Here is a 13,658-nt window from a genome sequence, read left to right as displayed (position 1 = left end):
CATGATCAGAACAAATAAGAGGGGAGAGACTGGGTCTCCTTGTCTCTAACCCCTCTTGGCCTTCAAAATCTTGCTAGCCTGCCCATTTATAAGGTATATATAAGATACTATTCTAACACCCACCATGATCCATTTCACAAACTTAGTAGGAAAACTCATCTCATTCATAATCATTTCCAAAGAGTCCCAGTTGACAGTGTCATAGGCCTTTTGCAAATCCATCTGGATAGTGCATCTAGGAGAGACATGTCTTCTGGTGTACCCTCTCAGCAGTTCATGAGTCATAATGATGTTGTCCTGGATTGTCTTTCCAAGCACAAATGTTGTTTGGCTATCATGTACCACAGAAGTAATCACTTTGCTAAGTCTAGAAGTCAGAATTTTGGATATTATCTTGTAGATTGTTGAACAACAGGCAATGGGCCTCATCTCCCTCATAGTGTTGGCATTCTTGGATTTGGGAATGAGAGTAACCAAAGCACAATTGGCTGCAGCATATAATCTGTCATGGATGAAGAAATCCTGAACAACTTCTATCACATCTCTCTTCACAATCCTCCAGGCAGATTTAAAATTTTTTGCATTAAAGCATCAATCCCAGGGGCTTTATTATCCCCATTGCCCTTGATGGCATCCACAATTTCTTTCTCTGTCACCTCTTGGATTAAGCTAAGTTATTGGCTATGATTCAATTGGGCTCCCTTCCTAAGCACATTGATGTCTACATGTCTGCTAGTATTCATATCTCTGCCAATTAATTGTTCATAAAAGGTGAGGACTTCCTTTTCCAATTCAGTAAACTCCTTTAACCTATGTCCATGTTGATTCATCAGGCTAATAATATTTGTTTGCCTATTTTTTGCTTTCAGATTTGCATAAAAATAAGCATTGTTCTCATCTCCCAGTTGAATCCAATCAATCTTTGATTTCTGCTGCAATATCTTTTCTTCCAACTCAGTCTGCCTAAGGAGTTCATCATTCCAATGCTTGATCTCTCTACTGTACTCAGCATTCAGCAAGTCTGCACTAAGCATAGTCTGGGCATTGGCTAGATTCTCTCTATACTCTTGAATCTTCTTAACTCCCTCAGTGACTTGTCTATTAAGCTTTTGCATCTCTGGTTGTAATCTAAAGAGTTTCCTCCATAGTTTATACATGGGTCGGCCCGTTATCTCTTGTTGCCAATTGTTCCTCAGAATATCCAGAAATTCAGGCTTCTCAGTCACACAATTGAGAAATTTAAATCTTCAATTTTGCCTACTAATCCTATTGTGCCTGTCCATCCAGACTTTCAAGGGGGAGTGATCTGATATGTGAGGGTTTAACACTTCAATCATACTCTCAGGGAACTTTGTGAACCATAAACTATTGCAGAGGGCCCTGTCAATTCTGGAGTGGATCAGATTCTGACTATTTTTGTTTGACCAGGTGAAGTGAGGTCCCTGGGTTTCATGTTCAAACACACCAATGTCTTCCATCATATTTTCTAAATCTCTATACTCAGATTCCTGTACCTCATTTCCTCCCATACGATTATCAATCTTCAAAACATTGTTATAATCTCCAATGATGATCCATGGCATATTAATCCTGTTTCCCAGGCTTTGTAAGTCATTCTAGAGTTGTTTTCTATGATTCAACTGATTTAGGGCATAAATGGCAGTCAGATAATGAGAGAATATTCCATTAGCTAAGTAAATCTCACTATGCAGATACTGCTCAGAAGAAACTATGCTCTTAATATTCCAAACTCTCTGATCCCAACCTATCCAAACCCTACCATTCTCATGCTTGTCATAGTTATCCAAAAAAGACCAGTTTAAGCCTAAGGTATTCCTTATACTATCCTTCTTGTTTATTTTAACTCTAGTTTCAATAAGGACTGCACAACTAACCTGTTGGTTTTTGAGGTGGGCTCCAACCTCCCTGCATCTGGCTTTTTTATTGAGCCCTCTAACATTCCATGCTAGCATCATGGAACAGGAGAGGGATTAGAATTAGAACACTCCCCCTGTGTGAGGATGTCAAATCCATTCACACAATCCACAATACCTGTTCTTGGCTCCTTTCCCTTGCTTTTGGTGGCTGTTTTTGCTTTGATCCAAGGGGTCTCCTCCACTATTTCTTTGCCTTTTTCTTCTTGTTAGGGTGCTGGTATACTAATGATGGCTTCCTCAGGCTTGTTCAGTTGTTTCTTCACATAAACTTGCTTAGGTTTTTCAATCTTCTGTTTACATTGATGTCCCACTTTATTGCATAGAGTACAGAATGGTGGTTTCCATTCATATTCAACTTGTTGGTTCAATTTCTCTCCTGCAGGGTCCCTAACTGTGATGTAATTCTTGAGTTCTTTTGTAACATCTACTTCAATGAGAACACGGGCATATGACACTCTTAGCTTTTTCGTTGTGCATTCATCTGTCAAGATAGGTTTTCCAATAGCACTTGCAATTTTTCCTATACTCTTCTCCCCCCAATACACCAAAGGTAGCTGCGGGAACATCACCCATATTGGAAGAACTCTGAGGATGTCATCTTGCAAAGTAAACTTAGGGTTCCATTCATGTAGCAGTATCGGTTTCTTGTAAATCGTGTAGGGACCTCTCATTAGCACCGCTGCTTTGTCCTCTCCATTCTTGAACCTTACAAGGAAGTATCCTTCTTCATTATAGTATAGGTCAGGTATAGAGACAAAGTTCCAAGTAGTGCTCATAAACTTCTTGACTGAGTTCATGGATAAATCTTCTCCTATTGCATACATCATCAACGCATTTTTCCAGAAATTTTTCTCAGAGATCACATCCTGCTCCTCTATATGCACTTCAATTTCGCCATTGACTATCGCAGGTGCAGTGTATTCAATCATACAACCATTAGATGCTAAACGGTTACCTTTAATGACATCCACCCACGGTTTTGGTGGCTCTGCCTCTCCAGTCCCCTCTTTGGTGCTAATCTCTTCAACAATCGGTGACAACACAGGTACTGCTGCATCTCCTTCAATCCTATACTTTCTTGTAGTACTTGTATGTCCTGATGAGTTTGGTGTTGACGAGAATACCCTAACACTCGCCGGAGGGGTCATTGCCGCCTTTTTCTTTGGCCGGCCTCTCCCCATCCTCCAGACTTCCACTAGTGATCAACTCTAAAAGATCCCCGTGTTGGTCCCTAACCCTAAGGCTAGGAGTTTAAACCATCTACGGAGATTTCCAGAGCTAAATCCTAGCAGAGAAGCAACTAAATCAGTTGTGGTGTTCACCAGAATTGGAATCTCACGTTGCCGGAAATCGCAAACCCTAGCAAATATTTTCTTTTTTCACTTTGAAGGATAATATTTAATTTGTTATATAGTTCATGGAGTAATTATCAAGCATCCCTAAAGGATTGCAATTTTTTTTTTTTTTATTAATAAAAGATTTATGATCAAGTTTCTAGAGAACTACAACAAAAAAAAAACAATTGTGATTGAGTTCCTGAAGAACTAAAAAAAAACTCTTAAATTTCTTTAATGATATCATAGTATAATTCTCATTAACTCATTAAATTTTGAATATGATTTATATATAATAATGATATCATATTAATATGTTTTTTTATTTGATTAAAACATGTATAATCTCATATGAATGAAATTGATTCAATTTTAATTTTGATTTACTTTGTTTTAGGGATGACAATGGGCAGGGCTTGGGAAGGGTACTATAGTACCCATCCCCATACCCGCAGTTTAAAAAAAATCCCCGTACCCGAGCCCAAATCCGCGTGGGTATCAATATTCATGTCTGTACCCGTACCCTGTGGGTACCTCAATGCCCATACCCGTACCCGTTTATCCGCATTTATAGTAAAATTAAATTGTTTAATTACAAAATATATAATTTAAGTCTTTTTAACAATATTAAAAAAATTATGTGTGTTATTGTTGAGTTAAGAAACAAATAAACACTTTTATTAAAATGTGTAATGATTTAATAGCGATATATTTTTTAAAAAAAATTAGAATCATGCATTTTCATATAATAATATAAATGACATTATAGAAATATGTAGTGTGAGTATGGGGCGGGTTGGGTAGTAAGGTACTCGTGCCCGCATCCATACCCGCATATTTTAATGGGTAATTACCCGTACCCGTGCCCATATCCATTTTTATGGGTATTTACCCTACCCGATATGGGGTTTTTTGTGGGTACCCACCGGGGATGGGCCAAATTGTCATCCCTACTTTGTTTGATTCATTCTTATTTCATTTGTCAAAAGAAAATTAATGATGATTATCAAACATCTCGAAGGATAGCAAAAGAAGAATATTTATAATTAAAGGATAATATTAACAATCTAAGAGGGATTGCATCTATAATATTAATGAATTCTAGAAGAATTGCTTCAATTATGCTAAAAATTAGCAAAATGATTGCATCAATATTATTATCCAATTCGAGAAATATTGAAAGAATAATATTGAATACCCCAGAAGGATTTCGATCTAAAAATTTATAATATGCTCATAAAATAATTGTCATTTCACAAGAATGACACAAATAATTTTAACACATCCCAAAAGGATGGTTATATATTTAACACATCCCAAAATGATGGTTATATATTTTAGATCATTGTTTATAACAAATAATTTTAACGCATCCCAGAAGGCTGGTTATATTTTTTTTAGATCATCATTTATAAACTAATAATTTTAACGCATCACAGAAAGATGATTATATTTATTTTAAATTATTGTTTATAAATATTTATATTATTTTAATTTTTTTCTCTAACATTTGACTGTGTTAGAAACTTCTTCAAATTGTTAGAATATAATTTGTTAAATGTTTGAGATTATAAATCTATATATTTCACTAAAGAATTGACTATTTAATATTTTTTTATTGTCTTTGATGATCGAAATATTTTACCAGAAGAAATCTTCAAATTTTTTTCATTGTCTATGTGTTTGGTGTTAAAATATTTTACTAGAAGAAATTTCGTTATGTATAATATATCACTTAATATATTAATGTATGTCAATGTTGTATATTTTATTGCTACTATTAAATTTCTAAATTAAAAAACTTTTGTCAAATATTAAGGTGTATTTGATATTTTAAGATAGTTTTTATATTTCTTAATTAATGTCATTTGGTGCTACAATTTTAATGATATTATTTTTTTTAATTTATATTATATAATAATAGCTTATAGTAATTAAGGAATACGATCTTAATACTTTGACTCATCCCCTATTGACTATCACGCTTATAGTGATAATGTGGTTTATATATTTGTATGAAATTTATTTAATATTTATGATAAAATAAAATTGAAGTGCAGAGAGTTCTTTTGGCTAAATGTGTGTGACCTAAATAATATTATAATGAAATAAATTTAGATCAATTTATAACAATTAAATGAAATAAAAATATGTTTGTATGGTTCATGAAGATTTATTTATTAGGGTGTGTTTGTTTCATGGATACAAAATATATTCTTGGGAACTTAAGGTTGGAAATAAAAATACCTATGTTTGTTAGAAGGGAATAAAAAATTGTTCCTAGGAAAAAATTATACCCAGGAAAGAATTTCTCCCATGTTTAATGGCTTTCTAATCCCCTCTCATGAGTGTGGGAATCTTTTATTCCCGGCGGTTATCACCAAAATAGTAGTTACCTCCACTACTACATACTATTTTATTTATAATTATTATTTTCTATCTATAATTATAATATATTATTAATTAAAAATAAAAGATTCCTAGACTTTTTAAAATACTTTCCAAACACTTTTTATAAAAACTTATTCCTTGGAATGTTATGCATGGGAAAATTATTCCCGGGATTAATTTTTTATACCGTGAAACAAACGCCCCCTTAGAGAATAATATGGTTGATTCAAACAATTTAAAATAATTAAAATACATATATGTATTATTGTAAATCAGAAGTTTACATATCATACATAAGTGTATTATATTGGTAAAATCGATTGGGTCATCTCAAATGTATTATGATGCGAGAATTAGTTTTGAAGAACCAGAAGTTTTTTCAATCCAATAAAATTTGTGTGTTTCCAAAGAAAAATTTGAGAAATTGAGTTTTTATGACATTAATTGATGAATCCACTAAAAGATCATGCATATGTCTCTACTCACAACCAGAAGTTTGTGAAATTATTTTCTCAACTAATTAGACTAAGATCTTGTTTTTTGGATTTTTTAGAAATTCATGTATAATTATCCCATATATTATTAAAATTGATATTGAATATGATGTAATATATGTTCATAAAAATAAAATAGACCTGCAGATCTATTCTTTAGACGTCTAAAGTTAATTATATGATTGATACTTATGAGATCATCAATTCTAAATTATATATTTGAAACACCCAATATATGGTATTAAGATATTTATTCGCATTAAGCCAACAAGTTAGCGTATGATAATTCTCCCCTTAACTTACAGATTATTTTAGATTAATAACCATATACGTCTCATCTAAGTAAACATTTGGATGTATTGTGATTTTTCAATTGCTTGAATAGAGGACGCTAAGATGAGTTTTGAAAGAATGCCGGGAAAATGTATTTTACATGAATTCTATATTTGAAGATATATCTTGATCCAATAATTGGATACTTCTTTGAAGCCTGGTAGGCAGATTATCAATTGATAAATTAATTTTCTCAATATTAAGGGGGGAATAAGCAACCAAAAGTGTGAATTAGAAGTTCAAATGAATAAATTAAAAGAAAATATTATTTATTATTTTGATCATAGAAGTTCATAATACTATTCATTTGCAAAGTTTATGAAAGAAAATTACAGGCTGCTAATACTCCACTCAAAGTAAATTCTTTTATTAGACAATCTAATGTGCCAAATAAGTTGTAACTGTGCTTGAAGCTTGGTAGGAAAATCGATTTCAATGTTAAAAGTCCTCTATCTAGAAAAGAAACTAAAGTTAATGATGACCCAAGTGAGGATATGAAAATTCAAAGAGCATGACTTAATTTATTGTTCAGTTCCAGAAGAACTAATCAAGTATTTGAAATATAAAATAAAAAGATCTTGATAAATTATGTCATGAATTAAATGCGATGGAATTGAAATTAAGATAACTAAAATAAAGTCAATATTGACAATGCCTTTGTATACAATATAACGCTAAAAGTGATCAGTGATAATGAGGATCATGAGTCAAAGTCTATTAAAGATTGTAGATAAATTGAGAATTGACCAAAATAAATATATTCAATTGAATAAGATCTAAACTCATTTTATAAGTGACTCGATTTTGGACTTGTAGTCCGAACACCTCAAGGTGTGAAATCAATGGGATATAAATGAGTTTTTGTGAAAAAGAAAAATAAGAAAGGTATGAATTTTTATTTGTTGCTCAATGATTTTCACAAAGACCTAATATTGGTTTTGACGAGACATATCCCCCTTTAGTGTATTCAATTAATTTTTTGATATTTTATTAGCCTTGTATTACATGAAGAGCTTAAGATGAACATGATGGATGATATAACTTCTTATTTATACGGCTCACTTGATAGTGACATTTACATGAAACTCCCTAAAGAATTTAATATATTAGAGACACATAATTTCGAATCTCGAGAAAGCTACTCCATAAAATTGAATAAATCTCTATATGGGCTGAAACAATCAAGACACCATGTGGTATAACCGTCATAAGGAATATTTGCTTAGAAAAGGATATACAAATAACTCCATTTATCTTGTATATTTTATAAAAAGACCATGAAAAGAATTTGCAATAATAGCTATCTATGTTGATGACATAGATATTATTGGAACTCCTGAAGAGCTTCTAAAAGCTATGAATTGTTTAAACAAAGAGTTTGAGATGAAAGACCTAGGAAAGATAAAATTATGTCTAGGTTTACAAATTGAGCATTTGGACAAAGGAATATTTGTACGTCAAGAATGATATATAGAAAAATGTTAAAACGCTTCTATTTGGACAAATGTCACTCGTTGTCTACTATAATGGTTGTTAGATCATTAGATGTAGAAGATCCTTTCAGACCTCGAGAAAAGGATGAAGAATTGTTTGGTCCTGAAGTACCATATCTCAATGCGATTGAAGCACTGATGTACCTTGATAATTATACACGCCATGATATATCATTTGCAATCAATCTATTCGTAAGATACAGTTCTTCACCTACACTAAGATATTGGAACGAAATCAAACATATACTTTATCTTAAAGGTACAATAGACATAGGTTTGTTTTATACCAAAGTATCCAAACTCAAATTAACAGGTTATGCAGATGCAGTTTACTTGTGAGATCCTCACAATGGTAGATCACAAACAAGCTGCGTTGTATAGGTACCAGTATGTACCCAGTACCCAGTACGGGTACTGGTACGGGGTACGACATTTTTAGAAAAACTAAGGTACGGGTACGTTAGTATAATACTTTAAAAATACAACTATAACAATAACTAAACAATTATATTATTTAAATAACAATAAAATAATATAATTAAAAATAATTTGCTTGAATAAATCACACTTAAAAGTATTAATAATTCATAAATCAAGGTTGAATATCAATATTTTCTTCTCCAATGAATGCAGCTTCTAGTTCAGGTTCATCGAGAGAAAGAGTAACAACTTCAAGAATACCATCTCCATCAAATAGATTCAATTCATGTTCACCAATATCCCACATCTTTGTTACTCCTTCATTATAAATCTTACTCTTTCTTGAAAGAAGACGAAGATTTGTATGAACAAAAACTAAATCCTCGGCTCTTTTTGGATTGAGCCTATTCCTTTTCAATGAGTGAATGAATCCATATGTGCTCCAATTTCTTTTCAATGAGTCTATTTCTTAATTTTTCTTTCAGTTTTTTATTTATAAACAGAATAAATAAATAATCTAATTTTTACTTAAGCCCAAATTATGTTATCCAAAAAAATTTAATATCGAAAGAAATAAAAAATTTTGGGTACGTGTACCAAATGTGTACCGGTTGGTGTACCAAAGCAAAATAAAAAATAAAAAATTTGGTACGACTTCAGTGCGTACCGTACGCGTACGGTACGTGTACCGGTACCCGGTACGTACCCGGTACGTACCCGGTACCGGTACTTTACCTAAAACGGAGTACCCGTGCTTCACAGCAAACAAGTTATTTTTTTACATGCGATGGTACAACTATTTTGTGAAGATCGGTGAAACAAACATTAGCAGTAACTTCATCTAATCATGCAAAACTTTTAGCACTGCATGGGGCTAGTCGAGAATGCGTTTGGTTGAGATCCCAAATTCAACACACAAAAATGACTTATGGAAAAAGAAATAAAATAATCATATATGAATATTATACTGCATGCGTTACTCAATTGAAAGATGGTAACATTAAAGGAGATCAAACAAAACACATTTCTCCTAAGTTCTTTTTCACTCATGATCTTCAGAAAAGTGGTGATATAAGTTCCAACAAATTTGTTCATGTGATAATCTTGCACATCTTTTAGTGCAAAAATATTGGTCTTCATCGTCAAAGAAATAATCGTTCAGCTAAGGGGAGAAATGAATTCGTTCAGCTGAGGGGGATAAATGAATTTTTCTTAAAAGAATATTGTACTTTTTTTCTTTCACTAGATTTTTTTCCACTGATTTTTTTTAGTAAGATTTTAACGAGGCATATCCTAAACAAACATTAAGGAGGACTATTATGAATAAAGCATTATTGTCTCTCCCTATAATTTTCTTTCTTAGTTGTAATAATCTGTATCGATTAATAACGAGGTAGTTCCTTCACAAAGAATGTTGTGCTCTTTTTCCTTCACTAGAATTTTTTCCACTGAGTTTTTTCTAGCAAGGTTTTAAAGAGACATTATTTATGGACATCCAAGGAGAAGTGTTATAAATGGTATGATTATGGATATCCATCAATTAGGAGATTTCAGGTTGGTTTTTCATTTATTACATGTCCTATAAATATGACTCATATTGTATCAGAATCTCTCACACTCAAAATATAAATAATAAAATATACTTTTTTCTTGTTTTTTTCTCTTGTATTAATTTATTCAATTTTATAACCATAAATATTTATTTTTTATTCTAACATTTAATTCGATCATATTAATTTGGGTCATAAAGACACTAAATAAATAAAGACACTAAATAATAAATTCCAAAGTATTGCCAACTTAGGTCTTATTTATAAAAAAGGTTTATTTTTTAAATATATTAAATAATTAATATATATATATATATATATATATATATTAATATATTGTTCAAACACATAACTAATTCAATATATTTAAAAATTAAAATTTTTCCTTTAAGAATAAATGTATAAACTTTTAAAAGAGTCAATACACAATTTCCAATGCTCAAATTAACCTCCAATAAATGCATATCAAAATTTAAAATAAAAAAAAAATCTTAATTTATGTCTTAGTGCATGAGTTAATATTTCTCTATTTTATTTAAATTAATTAGGACGATTTGACTCAATTTAATAAAAAAAATTATTTTTTTATAAGGATATTTCTTAGTATATATACACATTACACACACTCTTCCTCATAAATAATCATACAACGTTTTGGCTATTAATTTGAAACCAAAACAAAATGAGAAATCAAAATATAAATTGTCTCGCCATTCTTTCTCTCATCCTAATGTTGTTGTGGTACATAAGTCTTTCCCTTTTTCTTTTTAATACATAATATTGTCTTCATTCTTATTCATAAGTTTTTATCTTCACTTTATTTATGCATCCATTTTACTTAATATGTGCAGTGCAAATGGAGAGGTGACAGCACAAAACGAATTATGTGACCCTGAAAAATGCAACAAGGGATGTTGGGATTTAATTAAGTACATTGGATATTGTGCTCCTAATGGATCTTGTCAATGTATCCCAAGACCAGTACCTCCAACTCCAAGATCCATACCTAAGTGGAGTCATGTATCTAAATCTCTACCATAGTTTTATTTTAATATAGTGCTGAAAAATAAATTATAAAGGTGAAAAAGATCATGTATGTACTCATCATTATTGATCTTAAAGAATTAATAAATGTTTTCTTATGAATATATCAAGATGGTTTGATGATTTTTGCTGCCAAAAAAAAATGATTTGATGATTTTTTTTCCACACTAAAAATATGGTAAATAAACAATGTATATAATTATGAGGTCATTAAATTATCTTTTTGAATATTCATATATTTTAATATAAAAAATATAAAGGGAAAATATAACAATTTAAAAATAATGTAAATAATATTAACTAAAACTTATTTAAAAAGCGTGTCTCCATAATAATGTTGATTAATTTTTTAATTAATATAAATAAAATTTTAAAATATTGAATACTAAATTTTATCAAAGTAATTTATCAGTGTTGGTAAATGGGAGTCTAACAAAGGAGTTTAAGATGGATAGAGGTCTTAGACAAGGGGATATGATATCCCCATTTCTCTTCGTGATTACAATAGAGGGATTCAGTACTTTGATGAAGAAAGTAGATGATAGGGGACTGTATCCAGGTTTCATATATCAAAATGGAGTTGATCGGTTTAGCCATTTACAATATGCAGATGATATCATGATAATAGGGGAGAAACGTTGGTCAAATATAAAAATCATTAAAGCAAATTTGTGGTTATTCGAGTTGATGTCGGGGTTAAAGATAAACTTCCAGAAAAGTTCAATAACCGGGATAATTGTTTATCAAGAATGGGTGGCAGAGGCAACGAGGATTCTAAATTGCAAAATCGGTGATGTTCCAATCAATTGTCTCGGCATTACGATTGGGGAGAATCCAAAAAAGAAAGAAATGTGGAAGAAAGTGGTTAAGATACTGAGAGATAGATTATCAAGATGGAAGAACAAACATCTTTCATTTGGAGAGAGAGAGAGAGAGAGAGAGGGTAGTTCTATTAAAGTTTGTCATGTTCGCGATTCCGGTTTACTTCCTCTCATTCTTCAAGGCTCCGGGAGGTATAATTTCTAAACTAGAGTCTATTGTTAAAAAATTCTTATGGGGTAAGTGAGGATGAGAGGAAAATTAATTGGGTTAGTTGGAACAATGTTTGAAGATCTATTGAAGAATGTGGGTAGGGAATTAGAAATTTGAGAGCCTTCAATGTAGCATTATTGGGCAAATAGGTATGAAAAGTGTTAAAAGTGAAAAGGGGTCTTTGGTATAGGGCTTTGGTTAACAAATATGGCGATTCAAATGTCGCGGTCGGGTCGAGAGGAAGAGGGAGTTCAATTTGGTGGAGGGATATTACTCAAATTGATATTACCAATTTGAGTCATCTAGAGGCTTATTCGGTGAGCGAGGCGAACAAAGGATTAATGTCGCATGGTCAAAGTGATTCGAATAACCCATGGGGTAAGGTGTGGAATAAGGCGATCCTTTTAAAAGTGGCGGGGATGGTTTGGAGAATGATTCAAAATAGAATACCAATTAATAATTTAATTAGAAGGGGTGATTGATCACAATTTGCGCAATTTTTCGGAGAGTGTAGTGGAGAGGAATCGGTGTCACATTTGTTTTTCGAGTGTACTATTTTTGCAGGGTTGTGGAGTTCCATCCTCAGGTGGCTACGAGTAAAGTTAGCATTGCATTCCAACAGATGGCATCACTCGATTCAATTTGAAGGATTGCTTCGTCGAGACTAAACAACTAAGTCAAAGTTGGCTGCTATCTGGTTTTCATGTGTATGGACCATTTGGAAGGCTGGAAATGAAAAGTTGTTCCAAAACAAAGAAATAAATCTAAGAAAAATGGTGGAAGAGGTGAAGATGTTATCTTAAAAATGGTTACATATTAAGTCTAGATTGATAGAAAATAATATTACACAATGTTTGGGTTTTGAAATTGTTGAGGGGTGGGTGATTCTAATTGTTAGTAGTAAGGGTGGACATCAGTTCGGGCCGATTCGGGTTCGGGCCAAACCCCCTAACCGAAGAAACCCAAGGATGGCACTTAAAGGCTCATTTTCAACCTCTTTACGAATCGGGTATTTCAGGTTCGGTGTATCGGATTCGGGTATTTGGTTCGGTTAAATTCGGGTATAGTTTTAAATGGTCGTATTGGATTTTCAAGCCCAAATCCAAAATTTAGCAGTTTTACTTAATTTTTTGGTGCAGTTTCCACATTTTTCAAACCCAACTATTCTGAATTTTAAGCACATATAACGAAATACTCTAATATATAAATTCATTGTTGGATTATATTATAAATTCCAACATAATAACACATTGAATTCAACATAAATTTCAACATTACAAATTCCAAATAAAATACAAATTACATAATAGTTACTAGTTAGAATACAAATAACCAAATCATCCACAATGCAAATGTTATTGTTGGAATATATTACAAACATAAATAAACTTGACAAGCCTGCAAAATAACTCAACCGAGATAAATTCAAATTGAATACAACCAGGATAAATTTGTCAGCAGTAACACAATCAATATAAAACATGAGTTCAACTTCCTTGAGCTTCATAGTCTTTTTCTTTCATTTCTTTCAAATCCTACAAATATATGTTAAAAGTAAGCAATGTGAATTAGTACAAAATCACTAAACCAGTACACAATCATTATATTAATAATCATCACAAAATCACTA

At 31.8% G+C, this 13,658-nt stretch overlaps 1 long non-coding RNA gene across 1 annotated transcript; it reads left to right on the top strand.

Moving 5' to 3' along the window:
- Window positions 1-10,583: 10,583 nt before the first annotated feature.
- On the top strand, window positions 10,584-11,100 carry LOC131598887 (uncharacterized). The gene is made up of 2 exons (XR_009282411.1): window positions 10,584-10,693; window positions 10,804-11,100. It is a non-coding gene; the product is annotated as an uncharacterized LOC131598887 (long non-coding RNA).
- Window positions 11,101-13,658: the final 2,558 nt, after the last annotated feature.

This window comes from Vicia villosa, linkage group LG4, assembly GCF_029867415.1.
Source record: "Vicia villosa cultivar HV-30 ecotype Madison, WI linkage group LG4, Vvil1.0, whole genome shotgun sequence".
NCBI lineage: Eukaryota > Viridiplantae > Streptophyta > Magnoliopsida > Fabales > Fabaceae > Vicia > Vicia villosa.
Note: the sequence above shows the minus strand (reverse complement) of the source record. Positions and strands in the feature narration are given on the sequence as shown.